This window comes from Octodon degus, unplaced genomic scaffold (assembly GCF_000260255.1).
Source record: "Octodon degus isolate 3935 unplaced genomic scaffold, OctDeg1.0 scaffold00134, whole genome shotgun sequence".
Lineage (NCBI taxonomy): Eukaryota > Metazoa > Chordata > Mammalia > Rodentia > Octodontidae > Octodon > Octodon degus.
Window position 1 is genome coordinate 3732647 of NW_004524710.1, and position 18574 is coordinate 3751220.

The window sequence follows — 18574 nt, forward strand, 5'->3', positions numbered from 1 at the left end:
GAAAGCCCTGTAAACATAAAGCAGGGAGTCAAGTGGGTGTGGTGTGGTAGGTAACGGCCTGACCTTTGCCAGATATCTGGTTTGTAAAGTCCTTTTAAGATATTTTAATTTTTGTCTTGTGATGTTGGAGCTCAAACCCTACTCTTGCACATTCTAGGCAAAGACCTGACCACTGGCCTTACCCCTAAGCCCTAACCCCAGCTCTCCAGGCCCCTAAGTGTCAAGTGGAAGAGGAGGGGCCCAGCAGGGGCCTGTGTTCCTGGTGGCCCTGTGCCTCTATTACTGATGTGGATTCTCGAACTTTCAGAATTGGTGCCTTGTTTTTTTTTGGTACAGGGAATTGAATTCAGGAACTTGTGTTTGCTACTGGCCCTGGTGTCTTATTTTCTCTTGACCAGCATCACAGTTTTGGCTCATCTAAATCACAAGCAGGCATCAGTATTTCATATGTCCTAGCGTGTGGGAGAGGAATGAATGGCAGTCCCAGGACCTTAGCTCTCTCACTAGCAACAGGTAAGGTGGGAATGACATATATTTTGTTTGTGGTATTGGGGATTGAACCAGGGACTCCACACTGAATTATATCTCCTGCCCTTTCTTTCTTTCTTTCTTTCTTTCTTTCTTTCTTTCTTTCTTTCTTTCTTTCTTTCTTTTTCTTTCTTCTTTTTTCCTTTCTCTCTTTCTTTTTTTCTGAAAGGGTCTTGTTTTGTAGCCCAGGCTGGCCTTGAACTCCTGGCGATCCTCCTGCCTCAGCCTACTAAGTGCTGACTCAGTGTTTGAGATAGTATCTCACTAAATCACTAAACTGCCCGGGGTTGGCTACTGCCTCAGCCTCCCAGATGTCTGGGAGCATAGGGGTGCACCACCCTGCTTGGCCGGAATTTTAATTTCATCACTTAGTACCCTTCGGCAGGGTGGCTTGAGTCCTGTGACAATGGTTTGGGGATGACAGAATCTAAACTTCCTGGGAGCTTCTTAGCATTTGGAGGCAGCTTCCTAATCCCTGCACCTCAAACCTCACACCCGGGTCTGTGCTCCTAGCCAGCAGAGCTCAGAGAGCAGCCGCCTGGAGGAGGGGCATGGGCGTGACCCGAGCACTCGGAGGCAGGAAGCGTGGCGCCAGCTTCAGCTCTCCCATGAAAGTCCCTTAACCGTGAAACCTCTGTAAAGGAAAGCAAGCAAGCCAAATCAATTAATTCAAAGCAAACATTGGTTGCACTCCGATTGTGCACCTGGCCCCAGCTACAGGGACACTACCTTAGGTGCTGCTTGCCGGCACCTTGGGCAAATGGCTGCCGAGGTCTCTGCTGCTCCTCTTGCAACCTGGGTCAGCGTGCTTCCCGCCTGTGCGGTCCTGCCCGTTGGCTGGGGGTCAAGTGACTCTCCAAGGATGCAAACCCAGACCCTCTGACTCTCAAGCCTGTGCTCTCTGCTGTGCAGCAGAGGGCCGCGGCTTTGTTGTGCTCTTTGGCAAAAGCATAGCTTCCGCTTGACAAGCATGTACGCTGCGTCCTGCTCTAGGCTCTGCCTCTGTGTATGGGTGGGAGGAAGGACTGGCTCCGGGATCCAGAACCTGGGCCAGAGTCACACAGCTTAGCAGCAGCACTCACTCATACCCGTGTGGGGCTGCGCTGCCTTCCGGAATCCCTGGGCGAGGTGGGGGTGGTGGGGGTGGGGACCGTAGGCTCTGCTCTCCCTAGAGTGGAAGGCTGGCCCTTTGGCAGGCCTTTCCCCAAGGAAGGGGAGAAGCGCATCAGAGCCCAGGAAATGGCTGAAGACCTGGGGCAGGGCCTGTCCTGGGTGAAGCCTTGAGGGGTCCTGAGTGTGTGTGTGTGTGTGTGGGGGGGGCTGCTGTGGGCTGCCAGGGCCCAAAGGACTCCAGGCCCCATGGACCCCAGCCCCAGAGTGAGAGGCTGCCACAGAGAAGGTGCGCTGCTGTGGTGCCCAAGAAGAGGTGAGGATGGGGGTCCAAGGGAGAGGGTCCGCCACAATTCCTAGATTGTTATTAGAACAGTCTTGCTATCACTCACTCTATGTTAACGGCCCTAGGGAAAAACTGACTTGGATTCCTGCCATATGTAAATGAAGGATCAGGAACAGTGTCTTTTGATTGGTTGTGTCCATAGCCAAATGAAGAATTGCAAAGCGTATCTTCTGATTGGTCCCGGGAACAGTATCAGATTGAAATGAGGATTGTAGCAGAGCCTTTCTGATTGGCTTTGTGTGCAGTGATGATGGCATTACCTATCCGGAGTGTTTCCCCATCTGGGTGTGCCCCTTACCCCGTTGTCTCGCTTAAAGGATGGGCCCTTCCTGGGCCGCCTGGCTTCTCTGCCCAGCCCTGGACCCCGAAGGCCTCTCTGTGTCCTGCCAGCTCGGACCTCAGGAACACACTGCCCCCTGGCGAGCAGGGCTTCTGCTGAGCTTCGAGTCAGCCGGTGCAGCTGGGCGTGGAAATGGCTCACCTCTCTGACCGGCCCTAAGGAGCTGGTGGAGCACAAGCCTTCGTGTGAGAGCTGCAGAGTGCTCCCTGGTGGGGTGCACACTGCCCTACGTCCCCTTTCTTTTCAGATACTTAATCTCACTGCCATCACCAGGTGAAGCAGGTCCCGCGTTTGCACTTTACAGTGAGGAGCCTCAAACTGGGAGAAATAAATCAATTAAGGATGCTCAGCTAAAGGGCACAGGAGCAGATTCAAACCCAAGTCCCAGCGGGTCCTAAGCCAGGGCTCTTCCCACCATGTTGCACTGTCCCTCTCCCCTCCAGCCCAAAGCTTGAGATTTTTCCAAACCTGTAGGGTTCAGAGCAAGGGTGACAGGGAGGGAAGCCCAGGGGTTCCTCAGGGCAGGCAGGTGGCTGGGGACTGGGGCCTTAAGTAGCAGTGAACACTGATGTGCAGGCCCTGGCTTTTAATTATCTTGCAGGCAGCCACGATAAGCTTGAATCATGTGCTAGCAACAGGAAGTATGTGGGACGCACAGAGGCTCTGAAGGGACCTTTTAAGGTAGCTGGCAGTTCGGACCATGAGGAGTGGAGTAAACAGAGCTGCCCAGATCAATCTGCGGGCGGCAGAAGGAAGTGAGCCAGGCCCTGCAGCCTGGGGGTTGGGGTGGCTCGGAAGTCCTGCTGGGGTGACAGAGGCTTAGAGAGATGAGCAGGAAGGACCCCTGCCTCTGAATCACCCAGCTACGTCCACATGGGTGCCTGGCCACGAATACAAGATTGATTCTTATAAACCTCACACCTGGGGGCTCCACGCTGGGCCAGCTTGCTGCCTGGGGCAAAGGTCTAATGTGCCATTGATTTTTTTTGCCTGGCCTGCCTGGTGTCCTGCAAAGGGCTGTTCCTGCCAGATTCACTGCTGCCATGGCTACAGGGCCTCAGGCTCCGAGCTCTGGAGAGCAGGCGCTAATGAGGCAGACAGACCTTGAGCAAGCGGTCAGGGAAAGGTTGTCCTCTTTACTGCCCTCCAGAGGTCTCTTGACTTTTGAAAGAGAGATTAGATGGCAGTTGTCCTCCCCATCCCCAGATACTTTAAGGGGGAGATTTTGAGTGCACACACAACACTTTGACCCCATGTTGGCAGGAGGGGGAGATGGGCAGGAGACACTCAAACCTGGGTGGCTGACTCAGGTATCAGTAAATTTTTAGAATTTTGCTGGTGATGCTGAGGCCCATAAGGGCTGACAACCACAGTTTAATTTAGTCAAATACTTAGAAAGTTAAAATTTGAATATTTTACAATATAATCTGTCAATCCCATAATAGCATATACGTCCAAAAGAGAAGAAATCAGCCTTTCTTGTGTGGTGCGAGCAGCGTGAGGCAACTGGTTAGGTCGCTGGGCTTCTCGTTTTTATTGCGTAGACAGCTTTACTGTCCAGATGGTCAATGTACCTAAAACCCGAAAGACTTTCTCTAAGAAGTTTGGCAAGCATCAGCCTCACAAAAGGACCCAGTATAAGGAGGGCAAGGATTCCCAAGGAAAGAGGTGCTACGATCGGAAGTAGGGTGACTACGGTGGGCAGACAAAACCCATCTTCCGGAAGAAGGCTAAAACAACAAAGAAGATTGTGCTGAGGCTTGAGTGTGTGGAGCCCAGCTGCAGATCAAAGAGAATGCTGGCCGTTAAGCGACCAAGCACTCTGAACTGGGAGGAGACAAGAAGAGAAAGGGCCAAGTGGTCCAGCTCTAACCTCGTGCTTCACTTTAAGGAAAATGTATTGAAGCTGTGGAAAGAGTAGCTGTAGGAAAATAGATGCAGTGGTAAAGACCAAAAAAAAAAAAAAAAAAAAAAAAAAAAAAAGAAAAGAAATCAGTATGTCAGAAAGACATGGACGCTCTTGTGTTTGTTTATTAGAGTCGCATTTGTACTAGCCAAGAAATGGAAACAGCCTAACTATTAAGTATCTCTCACTGATAGATGGTAAAGTGTGGTACATATGTACCATGGAATACTAATCCTCTACAAAGAAGAACAAAATCCATCCCGGGAGTGGTGGTACACACCTCCACTCGGTGAGGCTGAGACAGACAGGAGGCTCACCAATTCAAGCCCAGCCTGGACAATTTAGAGACTTCAGGAGACTCTGTCTCAAAATTTAAAACATTAAGTGGGGAGAATCCTAGGGATGTGGCTGAGTACAAAGGCCTTGGGTTCAATCTCCAGTACGATAAAGAAATAAAGAATGAAATCCTGTCATTGTAACACCAGGATGGAAACAGAGATCATTATGTGAAGACCAATAGGCCAGGCATAGAGAGACAAGTGCCCCACAATCTCACCCAGGTGGAACCTGAGAGGGTTGCCCTAGGGGTCGAGTAGAGTGGTGGTTTGCAGAGCCTGGGTCTGGAAATGATGATTTCAAAAAGAAAATCGCAGGTAGGTCTAGTAGGTAGCTAGGTTTAAAAGCAGTTAGAACAAATAAGCGCAGAATGTATCCCTGAGATGAGTTTCACTTTCCTAAAACAGGGACATCCAGATGCGATTTCATTTTCTTTAAACCAGTGCTTTCCACCTTCCTGTTTGGTTGGTAAGATGTCAAGTGCATCATGGGTCCTCACTGCATACAGGCGGTCAGGATCAGTACTATAGCTGCCGTAGGGAATCTACAGTGGCGGGAGGGTGGGAGGGAGGAGGGCTCTGAAGATGGCCGTGCTACCTCTCTCTGCCCGTTTCCACATCTATAACAAGGGGAACATCAAAATTCCTACTTCATACATCACCTTAGGATTAAATGTCTAAATGGCTCACTATATTCAATAAACAATGGCTAATGTGTAATTATTATTTTATTCATTCAGCAGGCTGTTGTTTACTAAGCTCACTTTCAGTTTGCTTTCTCTTGGGTCCAGTTTCTAAAGTAAAGATGATGATGATGATGATGATGATGATGATGATGATGATGATATGATGATGATGATGATGATGATGATGATGATGATGATGATGATGATGATAAGAAGAGCAAGGTGGTTGGTGCCGTGACACTGGACTGGGACACGCTTGAATTGGAAGAAGTCCCTAAGAGAGAAGCTTCTATTGCATGGGAAAACCTGCTCTGCCAACTCCTGGTTATCAAGAGCATTAGGAAAATTCTCTGGAAAACAGGATCTTCTGTTTCTCTTCCAAGCTGAGTTTCCTTCAGCCTCAAACTTGTGCCATTATTGGAGTTGCTGGCTCCTCAGCTCTGTTCAGCTGTGCTGGGGACAGTAGATGTGACTATGGGTGCACCAATCTTTTGGCTGCTTCCTGGGCCAGGGTGAGTGCCAACCCAGCAGGCAGGCAGCCGCGCGCTGAGAGCGGGGACAGAGCATGCCTTGGAATCAATCACAGAGTTAGGCGAGTGGGCCCTCTGATGTGTAGACACACACACACACACACACACACACACACACACACACACACGAACAGGATCTAGAAGAATGAAGTACATATCAAGCACATACCAAGCCGTGGAATTGGCAGAGCACAAACTGGGGAAGTCATGGGAGCGGCAGCTTTCGTTGTGTCCGTCCTTGGGTTGAGTATTGTAGGAGGGGTTTTAAATGATATTTTGCAACTCCAAGAAACTGGGATTATGGGTTCCTCCTTGTAGCTGAAAGCACTGAAGTTTAAAGGTGCTCCGAGGTCACAGCAAGTAGGTGAGGTCCCAGGTCATAGAATAGCCTGTGACACTAAAGTGTTTCAGGCACTGGAATGGCACTAAAAAAGCCTCTAAAATCTCTGCTCATCTTAGAACAGACAGCTTGATTGAGGTGCTTTCCCAGGGCATGATTTCAGAAAGACTCAGCGTTTTTTTTTTTTCAAATCAGTCTCCAAATGCCAAAACCAGAAAACCCAAATCTCACCTAAATTGTTCTCATCTCATTCATATGTGAAAATGAATAACCTAATTTGTGATTTTAATTTCTGAAGTGATGGAAACATTCTTCAAAGAAGTTTAAGGTTACTGTAACCTAAAAGAGGGACATAATATAAGGGAGTACATTTGGGCTTCAGGATCTAGTGTGTGATCTCTAGAGGCAGGGGAAAATAATAAAACATTAAGAAAACATACAATTTTATTTATTATGGTAACAATTATAAAGCAGTGTGTGTGATGCCGCTATACAAAATAAGACGGGGAAATAAAAATAATAGATTTTAAGAGGTCAGAGAATGCCTCCCATGTGCGAATGATTATGTAACCAGACTGCAGTGAACCGCAGTGGTTACACTTTTAGGGGACTTGGGGCTTAGGTTTCTTGGTGGTTCCAGTTTACTTGCTGAGCTATTTTGTACACGTTTACATAAGCTCCCTGGCCCTGAGATTCCTTACCTGGAAGTTACTCAGAAGGGGCGTATGTACCTCAGAATGTTGTTTTGAGATCTGCAGGAGTTTGTGTGTTACTGTCTTTTTCCCACTGCACCATTCTCTTTACATGAATCCTTCCAAAATCATTGCTTTATTGGTAGTAATATGGTTTTGGAAAGAAAGCAACTACTTTCCTGGTTTTTGGTGATTTTCTTAGGATTGAAGTACAGCTACAACTTCACCTCTCACAGAGCTGCCTTCACAGAGATGATCTGGTGTTGTTCTTCAGTTTGGCTATGACTTTCAGAGCTTTGGTATCTATACCCTGGCCAGTGGTTCACAGTATGAGGCGCTGGGGAGGAAGCCAGGTCTTCTTATGTGCGGCTCAGCGGAAGGTGGCCAAGACTGGCCCAGCTAGCCCCTGGGTTCTGTGAGTCACACGCCGTGGACTGGTGGCTGATTTCAATCATGTCTGCATCTGCGTGCTCTGCCATGGCCTCATCCATGTCTGGGTCCCTTGTCTTTTAAAGGTTCAATCAAGAAACTGGGGGAGGACAAGGCTTCTATTTGTCTTTTGCTATATGAACTGATGGGTGGGGTGTGGAGGTGGCACAAGGTCAAGAAAGGACATGGGCCACTTTCCGAGCCTGAGTTACAAGGTGAACCTTAAAAGAAAACAGCACATTGCTGCTGCAGCCATCATCCCTCCAAGTCCCTGCCCCCTAGACACAGCCACAAGCAAGAGCAGCTCTGAGCATGAGCCAAGGATGTGGTCTTCTGGGGGAGCCCTGGAGCATGTCACCAGCAAGCTTTCAGGGTCACCTAGGGACTCGCTGGAGCTCAAAGAGCAGCTTAGCCCTTGGCTGGCTGCACCTCGTCAGCTCTTTAAAAACCTCTGTCATGGCCTACAAGCAACCATTAGCCTAAGTTGGGGGTCAGTAGAGATTGAATGGCCCCTGGGGCTTGTCCAGTGCCTCAGTAACAATCCCAACAAACGACAACTGCCAAGAGCATGGCGGGTTGGATGTGTGGGCCTCCATGCCTTGCTGCCCAAGGCATCCCAGGTCTCCTGAGAAGGGCAGGTTCTAGATTGCTTAGCACACATGTGCCAGAGGGCTCCTTCCCACTCGTCCCCAACCCAAGCCATGGGAAACCCAAAGTACTACGCTCTTACCATTATCCAGGCTGCTCCAGCCCCAAACATTTTCCAGTCTCCTTGTTTCTCTTCCCCTCGTGGACTGGGAAGAGAAATCACAGGGCTATTTGAGGGCCTTTGTTTAAATGTACCTTCTTCCAGCGATAACAATACTTCAGAGGGTTTACAAAGACGTCTTATGTCCATTTTCAGAATCAGTGGATGACTTCTCTCATTAAAGGAGAGGTAAAAGTCTTCCTTGGAACTGATGCCCAGTGCTGCTCTCAGGCAGGTGGCCCTGTGACCAGTCCTCTTAGCCTCTGTGCTTGTCACTGACACCTAGGTGCCTCCTTCCTTACTGCCATGAACCTTACTTCTGTGTGTGAGTGAGAAACAGACAATGGCGATCATTTTATGTACAAGTTGGTTGGGCCCTGCTGGCTGGAGAGATGGTCAAACACTACTCTGGACATTCGGTGAGGATGTTTTTGGGTGAGGTTACTGAAATCAGTGATAGAGCAGGTTGCTCTCCCAGCTGTGGGGGCCCCATCCAACCGCGGCTCCCGGGACTCCAGTCTGCCTGCCCAACCTGCAGGTTTTGGATTTGCCAGCTTCTGTCATCACATGAGCCAATTCTTTAAAATAAACCTCTTCATGCAGAACTCATACTCGATTGGTCCTAGTTCCCCGGACAGTGCTGACTCATCCTGAGATGTGGAGACTTCAGGCGTGATGCATCCTCCTTCACCTTCTCTAGCCCAAGGACACTCACACAACAGGGTTCCCCACCCTTTCTAGAAATAGCCTTTTTGTTCTCCTGTCTCAGGCCTGCTTTTCATTTATTTGCTTCATTGTGACAAATGGAAAGCAGAAAATGGGGGGATAGTATGGTGATCATTAGATTTCACTATATTTAAAAAATCTTGACTCAGAGGGAACTCAAAGACATACTCCTCTTTTGAAGACACAACAAACACAAGCCAATTTCCACCAGCCTAGCTCTATTAAAAAAACAGTATATGTGAACACAGTAACAATAATAACAATAAAAAATAACAATAGCTGCCTCTTAGAAGCCCTTACGAGTTATTGGGCATGAATAGCTCCATTGCACACTTTCATAAGCATAACATGGATGGGGAAGATTCACCCAGCGCACCAAGGTGCCCAAGGTTTAGCACTTGCTCCCTGTCAGTAACTTGGAGCTGTGAGGAGGCTATTTCCAGGTCATTTCCTAGCACGTTCTTTCCAGTCCTCTTCTAAGTCTAATCTCCACAATCTTGGAGTGTTGGGATAAATAGGAAGGTGTTCATATTTATCTAGATGTGTGGCAGAAAAGCCAGTGTGCTCAGGGGATGTGACAGTGGGTGATCAAGTACTCTGGCTTTATGGCTCTCAAATAACCACGTGTGGCTGGAGCAGTAGTCAGATTAATTTAATAAGATGCATTTAATGCTCTGCCTCTCTGGAATATAATTGCATCATCTGAGTGATGAGTCAGTCATAAACTTCTTTAGAATATCTGGCTGTCGTGGGGTCATGTTGTGGTTATCAATTCTTATTGGATTGGATCACTACTTTCCAATCAATAGGGTGCTAAATAATTAGCTGTTATTGCATTACTTGTCCCAAGGGAATACATTGGTTTAAAATATTGTTTTCAATCAATTTAAAAGTGACAGAGGGTAATGGGGAAAAGGAACTGGGAAATACGCTACCTCCTTTCTCGTTTCTGCCAGCACCGGCTGAGCTCTCCGAATGCCCGTCTACATTTGCTGCCAGGTGAGTGGTGTGGCCTCAGCTGTCTTCTGAACTCAGTGGCCTTCCCAATGGGGCCAGCACCTTTATTGCCAAGGTTGGACATTTTACCCAGGAAAGTTGTGCGGGGAACCTGGTCACACCAGGCAGCTGTGTCCACGGGTGCTGCCCTGTGGTTCTAAACCGAGACAGTAGAGAAAGGTTTTCAGGCTGAGTGTCCTGGGTTAGAGGAGGAGTCAGTCACTTATCAGCCTGTGACCCTGTGCAAGTTCCATAACTTCTCTGACCCTCCTCCTTCTCATCTGTCTAATTGTTGCACAAATACTCAGGTCCAGAGGGGGGATGGTTATTGTTGAGTGTCAATGAGGCCGTAACTATAAAATGCAAGAATATGGCCTGGAATGATAATTCACAAGGGGTACTTAGCAACTGCTTAGATTCCTCCACCATTGGATGTTTTAAACTCTGTAAGCTTGGATTATGTGGTGAAAGGCTACAGACACCTGCTGTTCCTTGGGCTTAGTCCCGAGTGGACAGTCTGGCTTGTCCTCATGCATCTCCTTTCACCCCACTGTTCCTTCCAGTGAAGGTCCCAGGTCAGGTGACAGGGTCACACTATTGGATGCTGACTGTGTGGAGCAGTGCCCACACTTCAGTGCTTTTATTTTACCTTCTCACCTCCAACTCTACCTTCCAGCTCAGGAGTCTGTATTCAATTTTTCTGGAAGGTCAGATCCCGAGTGTGACATGAAGGACTCAGTACCCAGTGCCATGGCCACACGGGCTTCTCTGAGCAGCTGTCCAGTTCATCTCTGGCCTGTGTTGTCCTCAGGGAGTAAATGCCTTGGTTGGAAATAAATCGCTACTTGCCCATTATGAACCTGGACACAGTTAAGAAGACAAAACTAAATGAAAAAGGGGGCTATAAATGAAGGACCACTTTGTATCTGTATATACAAAATAGTTAGGATAGATATACAGCTACTTTCTCTTAATTCAATGAGAAGTAAGATTTTGACTAATAGTGTTTGGACAGGATATCATGTCTGCATTTTGTACTATGAATAACTACTATGAAGACAACAATATGCAATGCATTAATTATTGTAACTGTCCTACTATCCTGTTTTGAAACTGTCTCATTACTATTTGTTTCTCAATAAAATTAATTAAAAAAAAGAATGTAGGGGAAGTCAGGGTGACTTGAATTTTTCTCATTTTAATATATTCTTAATAGAAAATTTAAAACACAAGGCAAAGAGAATGCTCCAGTGAGACCCCCGTGCCAGCCTCTGGTGCAGGACATGGGCAGCCCTTGCCCTCTCTTGTTGCATCTGCTGTCCTCGCAGCCCTCAACCCCAACCCCCTGTGGATTCTTTGGGGGCAAATGCAAGGCACAACTGTGCCATTCACAGCCATTTCCAGATGGGCACAAAAGTGATAACTCATTAAACACTGAAATCACTTGGCCATTCTTACACTTCAAAGTGGTCAATGTTCAATTTTCCTTAGTGACATCATGTTTATCCTCTTTCCCTCCCTCCCTTTTTTCATTCTTTTGTACTCCACACCACCCATTTTTGGTCCTGGGGGCTGAATATAGGGCCTTTAAACTGAGACACTTCTTTAATCCCTTTTTATTTTTAAGACAGGTTGTTTCCAAGTTGCCAAGTGGCCCTGTCTCCATGCAAACTGTGGTGTTCCCACCTCACCTCCCAGAGTGCTGGGAACAGTTTTTTCCCAAGTCTTTTAAAAGAGATGCTTAGACTGGGCATGGTGGCGCGAGCCTGTAACCCCAGTATTTGGGAGGTTGAAAACAGGAAGATCACTACGAGTCCGATCTGTGTGGTGAGACTCTGTAGACCATGTACTAAACACACACACACATACACACACACACACACACACAAACACACACACACAAATAAATAAATACATAAATAAAATACAATAAAGAGATGATTGCTTCCATCAGCTTCCAAATGTTACTTAAATTACTTTTACTGTATAGGTTTCTCCTGCCCCCCTTTTTGCTTTTGCTGTTTATATATGGAAGGAACAGTATCATGTGTTCTGTAGTTTCTCACGTTTGCATTTTGTTGACTGCAGCTGTGAGGGGTCACTTCACCCATAGCCCGTTTCCCTGGCCAGCATTTTCTATGAATTCTCCAGTAGGGTTGGGGTGCTTGCTTCGGCAGCACATACACCGAAATTGTAACGACCCAGGAGCTCAGTACGAGAGCACTTACCTAGACCAGGTGAGGCCCTGAGTTCTGTCCACAGTGCTGCAAGCAAGCAAACAGACAAATGCCCGCCCTTCCTAGGTGGCCCTGCGGCCTTCCTCAGGATACCTAATGACACGCTGAGAACTTGTGATGTGGGTGGCACCGATCCTGGCTCCTACCCTTGCTAAGGTTTGGAAGAGTTTCTCCTGTGGGGATTCATGTGCTGGGAGCCTGGTCCTCATGTGGCAGTGTGGAGCTGGGGGAAGCCACCGAGGTAGGGCCCTGTGGGAGGCAGTTACATGACGGGTCACAATCGCCCGAATAGGGATTGATTCTGGTCTTATGGAATGAGTGGTATCTCACAAGAGCAGGATCCCATGAACTTAGCCCCTTCTACTTGTGGCCAACCCTTTTGTTTCTCCACTGTGTTGTGACCCAGCAAGGATCCCTTTCCAGGATACTGGGGCCATGCTATCTGGGCTTGTGAATCACCAGAATCATGACCTCCTTACTTTATAAAGCACCCAGCCTCAAGTATTTTGCTGTAGCAACATAAAACAGGTTAATACAATCCATTGTTTCAGTAATCGTTACAAAATGGTGGTATTCTCACTCTGATTCCTTCATGTATTAGTCGGAGGACTTCCATAAAGAGAAACTCTACAAGCTGTTTGGGGGACAGTGGTGTAGGATAGTGGTGGAGCACTTGCCAAGAATATGCAAAGGCCTGGGTTTCATCTCCAGCACCAACACAAACAAACCCAAACACCCCCAACAACGGTGACAGCAACATTATATGGCCACCTTAAATTACAGTTTATATAGCAAGGACGAGTTACATCCTTGCTTCTTGCCCTGTATATCTGCTCTTGGAATACAAAGTTGGTTCCCTGACACACTTCAAAGGTGATTAATGCTTATTTGTTGTCGAGAATAACTATGATCTCATGGAATTTTATGTATATGATGTGTCTCAATTTATTGAAATAGTATTCTGAATGGTTCTCAAATGTTCCCAGTTTTTGTTAGGGAATGTCTCTTCTTGTTGGCTTCAGAATGCTATAGATATTTTTAACTTTCTTGCTGTCTACTGTGACAAATATTCTCCACCCATCTTATACATTTTATGCCCCAGACCAAAAGTCAGTAATTTCCTCAGTGAGATGTAGTGTTTTTAAATGTCATTTTTTCAATGATGTTTACAAATCACAAGCTGGCTTTAAGGCTTCCCATTGCTTAAGCAGTGGATGTTGTTTCTCGCCTGTTTTTAGTGGACAGAATTATAAACAGTACTTAAAAGAAAGTGAGTTATGAGTTCAGACTAATATTCTGAATTTGAACTTAGTGTTCCAGGGTTTCTATATTAATTTCTTTGTTTTTATACTTGTATATAGTCTGCCTTTACCTTTTGGTTCTATACAATATCATCATGATTCTTTGTTTGCCTTTGAACACATACTGCCTTTCAAAGTAATATTGTTTTCATTGCTAACAGTGTGATTTCTGAAAACAGTTCAATATTTAAAACAAGTTGTTTTTCAATAGGATGGATTGCGCTAGGGATCCATGGTTATGTCACTTCAAAATTACTTAGATTAATTCTGCAGTAATTCTTGTCAATTCACTGCACAGTGAAGTTTACTTCATTTTTAAATTTTTAGACCTTCTTTTCACTTTTATTTAAATGTTTTTAATTATGTAAATAATTTACATTGTTTCATTATCAAATCTATACCATAAATTACATTTAGAGATGTTCTAGCTTCTCTTCTGTTCTTTCTTCTCAATCCCTTTCCTGCCTGTGGTAACCATAAAAAAGGGCTTGCTTTCTACTTTCTAAAGTATAGGAAAATGTATGCAAATGTGTGCTTGTCTATGTGTATTATTTTACATACACATACATGTTATTTACTATATTATATATATAAATATAATCTTTCTTAGATACTGACAAAATGTAACATACTGATCGGATTTTTGTTTTTTTTTTTTTTTAGTGCTGAGGTGCTGAACATTCTTAGCACACACTCTGCCACTGCAATACACCCCCAGCCAATATACTTTTTTCTACCACTTGTTTTCACTTAACAGTTTATACTGTATTGCTTCATAAAACAGTATAGGAATTGTCCTCATTTAGTTTTTGAGTTTATGAAATTGGGATTGATGCGTAACAATCAGGTGTGTTTATGGGGCACAATGTGCTATTTGCATGTATACAATGTGTAATGGTCAAATCAAGGTAACTGGTGGTATTTATCACTTCAAATATTTACTATTTCTTGGCATTGGGAGCATTTGAATTCCTATCTGTGACCTATTTGAAATTTGTGATTAAACAGCATCAACCACAGGTATCCTACTATGCTGTAAAAGATTAGAAGCTCCTCCTACTGTTCAATTGTACCCTTCCTCCATCCCTTCCCAGCCTCTAGGAACTTATGCAAGATCAACTTGCTACTTCTGTAAGACTGACAGTTTTGGCTTCCACGTGTGAGGTGTCTGTCTTCCTGTGCCTGGGTTATCTCACTTAGCAAGACAGCCTCCATCTCCATCCTCATGGTTACAGGGACGGGATTCCATTCTTCTGTGGCTGATAATATTCGTGTTACACACAGGCTGCATTTCTGTATCCATTTGTCTATGGATGGACACCTGGGATGATTCCAACTCGAGAGGGCAGACATGTTTTCAGCATAACACTGGTACATCTGGCTTCCTCATACTAGCTATATTAATAATGGTGGTGCTAATTTATATTTCTTTTTAATTTTTAAAGAGAATACAAAAATAATAATAAAAACATTAGAAGTGATAGAGTTTCACTAAACAAAATGATAGGAATTCAACAGTGGTTATATTGCACATTGTCTTTAAATTAGTTTTCAGATTACCAGGTATAAGCCTGCACTATTGATAAAAAAATTAAAAAGCAGAGAGAAAAAAAAATCTAAGCATTGACTGCTTCTTTCAATAGAGCAGCAGAAATCAGCAGTACAGTTATCCCAGTTATCTTATGTATATGCATATATATTTATTTTTTCCTTTCTTTGTTTTCTCCTTTCCCTTACCCAAATTGTTCCTTCCCTTTGAACAGTATCTTTTCCTTTCACACTATCCATTGTACCTTTCAGATCCTTTTTACTCTTTCAGGTTCTTACACTAGGGAGACAATACAATGTTTACTCACGCAGGTCTGATTTACCTCACTTATGAGTATGGTCTCTAGTTGCACCCATTTACATATAAAAGCCTCAAGTTTGTATTTTTTGTAGCTGAATAATAAATAATCCCTTGCATAAAAATACCACATCTTTTTTATCCATTGGTTGTTTCACAAGATTTAGCTACAACAAATTGTGTTAGTATAAACATGGATACACATACATTGCTGTGGTTTGATGTTTTCAGTTATTATGGAAAAATAGGAGGGGAATGGCTGGGTTGAATAAGGTCACTAATCCCAGCTTTTTGAGGAATCTCTACACTGATTTCGATAGTAGTTATAGTAGTCTGCACTCCCAGCAACAGTGAAGGGTTTCTTTTTCCCCATGGTCCCTAAGCATTTGCTACTGGTTGAATTCTTGCCATAGCCATTCTTTCTGGGGTCAGATGCAATCTCAGTGTTGTTTTAGTTTGAATTTCTCCAATGACCAATAATGTTGAATATTTTTTCATGTATTTATTTACCATTTGTATTTCTTCACCTGAGAAGTATGTATTCATTTCAGATGCCCATGTTTTAATTGGGTCTTTGAATTTTGGGGGCCTGATTTTATGAATTCTTTTTAAAAAAATTGTTTAATTGCTTTAATGTGTATATGATACTCATTCTCAAAATATATACAGTGTATGACATACTAAAACATTGTAGCAGTTTTCCTTAAATGTTAAGAAAATTCACATAAAAGGATGAGTTATACATAATCTTTGCTGAAGTCATAAGCATCATCCTCTTTGTTCCTTTCATCTAAGACAGTAAGAGATCTTGTGGATGGTTCATCTGCAATACTAGGTTCCTCTGGCAGTGCCTCTTCTTTTCTCTCTTCTATATGGGACATTTCTGAGATCTTTTTCTTCTCTTTGTCATCCTCTGTTTCTTCTTTCCCCTCTGTTTTGGCAATTCCTGTATGTCTTTCTCCTCTATTATTCCATTTGTCAGACCCAAAGACCAGAAAAGTATGCTATTGGCTGAACAGGGGCCCTGGATGACTTGTATGCTGTGTGCATTGTTCTTTTCCAGTTCTTCCAGATTAAAGCCTCCTTTCATATCTGCCACAATATTTTCATTAAAATGTGGAGAAAGAGTCCGGGATGCAGGGGGCTGGCAATAGTAACCTAATGAAGCACCTGTCTACTTGGACCACAGCAGTTTGGCAGCACATTCAATGTTTGGGCTTCCACCTTTTTGGTGCAGTCCTCTTCTTTGACCAAGATTAGTAAAAAATTCCAGAGAATCCTTATAGTCTGGGACATCATATTTTAGAACTACCTGTCTAGCATCAACCTGGGACAGGATGGCACTGGCAGCCTCCAGTAGCTTTAGTACCTCAATACTTGCTGGACTCTGCAGAGCAAGGGCCATGGAGAAGTTGAGTGGTGACACAATGAAACTTGGACTTTCTATGATTGTGATCTGTTTGTCCAAGGGAACAGCCTGCATACTCCTGCATAGCCCCGTGTATATACCAACATTACATACTTGTTCATGTTTTAGGCTATTAACAATGTTGCTTTTCTCCACATTTGGGAAACCAATTACTCCCTCCTGGATAGGCTTGCCATAAGTCTCCTGAAAAGCTCCAAGAAGTTTACAAAGACCCTCTTTGCCAAAGCAGAAACTACTTTTCAGTGAGACAGCTTTCCTCTTTACCTTCACTTTGCTTATTCTCCTTTTATCTTTTGGATTTGTTGAGGCTTTGAACACTACTGTTGGCAATTCTTTTGTCAAATAATTTAGCCAATTCTCCAAATTCTCCTTTGGTATTAGATCTGATTTATTCAGTATGAGTACCAGCTTTTTATGCCCACTCTTGACAATCACTTCTTCTACCTGAGGACATCTGCAACCAAGAGGATCTCTGGCATCTAATACCTCTAGGAAAACATCTGAGGCCTCAATCACCTTTTTAAGTTCCTGACAATGTACTGTATTTGGATTCTGTTTGGTCATCTTGGCTCTCTTAGCTTTGCTTTGTCCAAATTCCTCCACAGATTCTGTGTTAGATGGCTCATCAGCAGGGTCAGTTTCAAGTTTCCTTTTCTTGTCTTGTTCCTTCTGCCTATCAAGTTTCTCTTGCTGTTGTAGTTCTTCAAGCTGCTGTTTTCTTAGCTCAGCTTCTCGAAGAAGTGCCTCCTTAAAAGGAGCACAATTAGGAATTCCTGGGTCTTTCCTAGACTTCCTGTGACCCTGTTTTTTTGGCTTCCTTCCTCAATTTTTGATAGTGCTCTCGAACATTTTTCTGGATTTTATACCATTTATGGCAAGTCATGCATTTACTCGCTTTAACTTTGGCTGTTTCATGCTGGCTGGGGAGATGGCAGGCTGCAAAGCAGCAGGAACAAGGTGACTCTGTGGGTGCCATGTGCCAACTATGAATTCTTTATATGTTCTAGATGGAACTCCTTTGTCTGAAAGACAGGCTGCTGTAACTGTTTCCCACCTTGTGGGTTTTCTTTTTTACTCTGGTGATTTCTTTTGACATGAAGAAACTTTTCAAAAGATGAGATCACAATTGTTGATTCTTTACAGTATTTCCTGGCAGTTTTGATTGCACTGAATCTGTGTAACAGTTTTAGGAGTATGGTCATTTTCACAATGTTGGTTCTTCCTATCCAGGAGGAAGGAATATTTTCCATTTTCTGAAATCCTCTTTGATCTCATTTTTTAGAGTACTATAATTTTCACTGTATAAATCTTTTACTTGCTTTGTTAGATTGATTCCTAAGTATCTCATTTTTTTGGGTGTTATTATGAAAGGCATTGTTTCCATAATTTCTCTCTTGGTGCGTTTGTTGTTTGTATATACAAATGTGATTGACTTTTGAGTGTTAACTTTGTATCCTGCTACTCTACAGAATTTGGTTATTAGATCTACAAGTGTCTCAGTGGATGTTTTGGGTTTTTCTATATATAGTAGCATGTCATCTGCCAGTAATAATTTCATTTCTTCCTTTGCAATTATTATTCCTTTCTCTTGTCTAATTGTTCTGGCTAATGTTTACAGAACTATATTGAACAGGAGTGGTGACAGTGGACATCCTTGTCTTGTTCCTGATTTTAAAGTGAAGGCTTTCAATTTTTGTCCATTAAGTATAATGTTGGCTGTTTATTTGTTGTAGACAGATTTTACCAGCTTGAGGTAAAGATCATCTATTCTAATTCTCTATAGTGTTTTTTTCATGAGAGAGTGTTGGACTTTATCAAAAGCTTTGTCTACATCTTTTGAGATGTGATTTTTATCTTTGGCTCTGTTGATGTGGTGTATTACATTTATGGTTTTGTGTATATTAAACCATCGCTGCATTCCTGGAATAAATCCCACTTGGTTGTAATGCATAATCATCTTGATGATTTTCTGCATTCTGTTTGCTAGTCTTTTATTGAGGACTTTTGCATCTGTATTCATTAGGGGGGGATTGGCCTTTAGTTCTTTTT

The 18574-nt window shown here is 44.0% G+C and overlaps 1 pseudogene; it reads right to left on the bottom strand.

Annotated features, from left to right (window-relative positions):
• Nucleotides 1–15833: 15833 nt before the first annotated feature.
• Nucleotides 15834–17417, bottom strand: LOC101589738 (annotated as a pseudogene).
• Between the last annotated feature and the right edge of the window lie 1157 nt (nucleotides 17418–18574).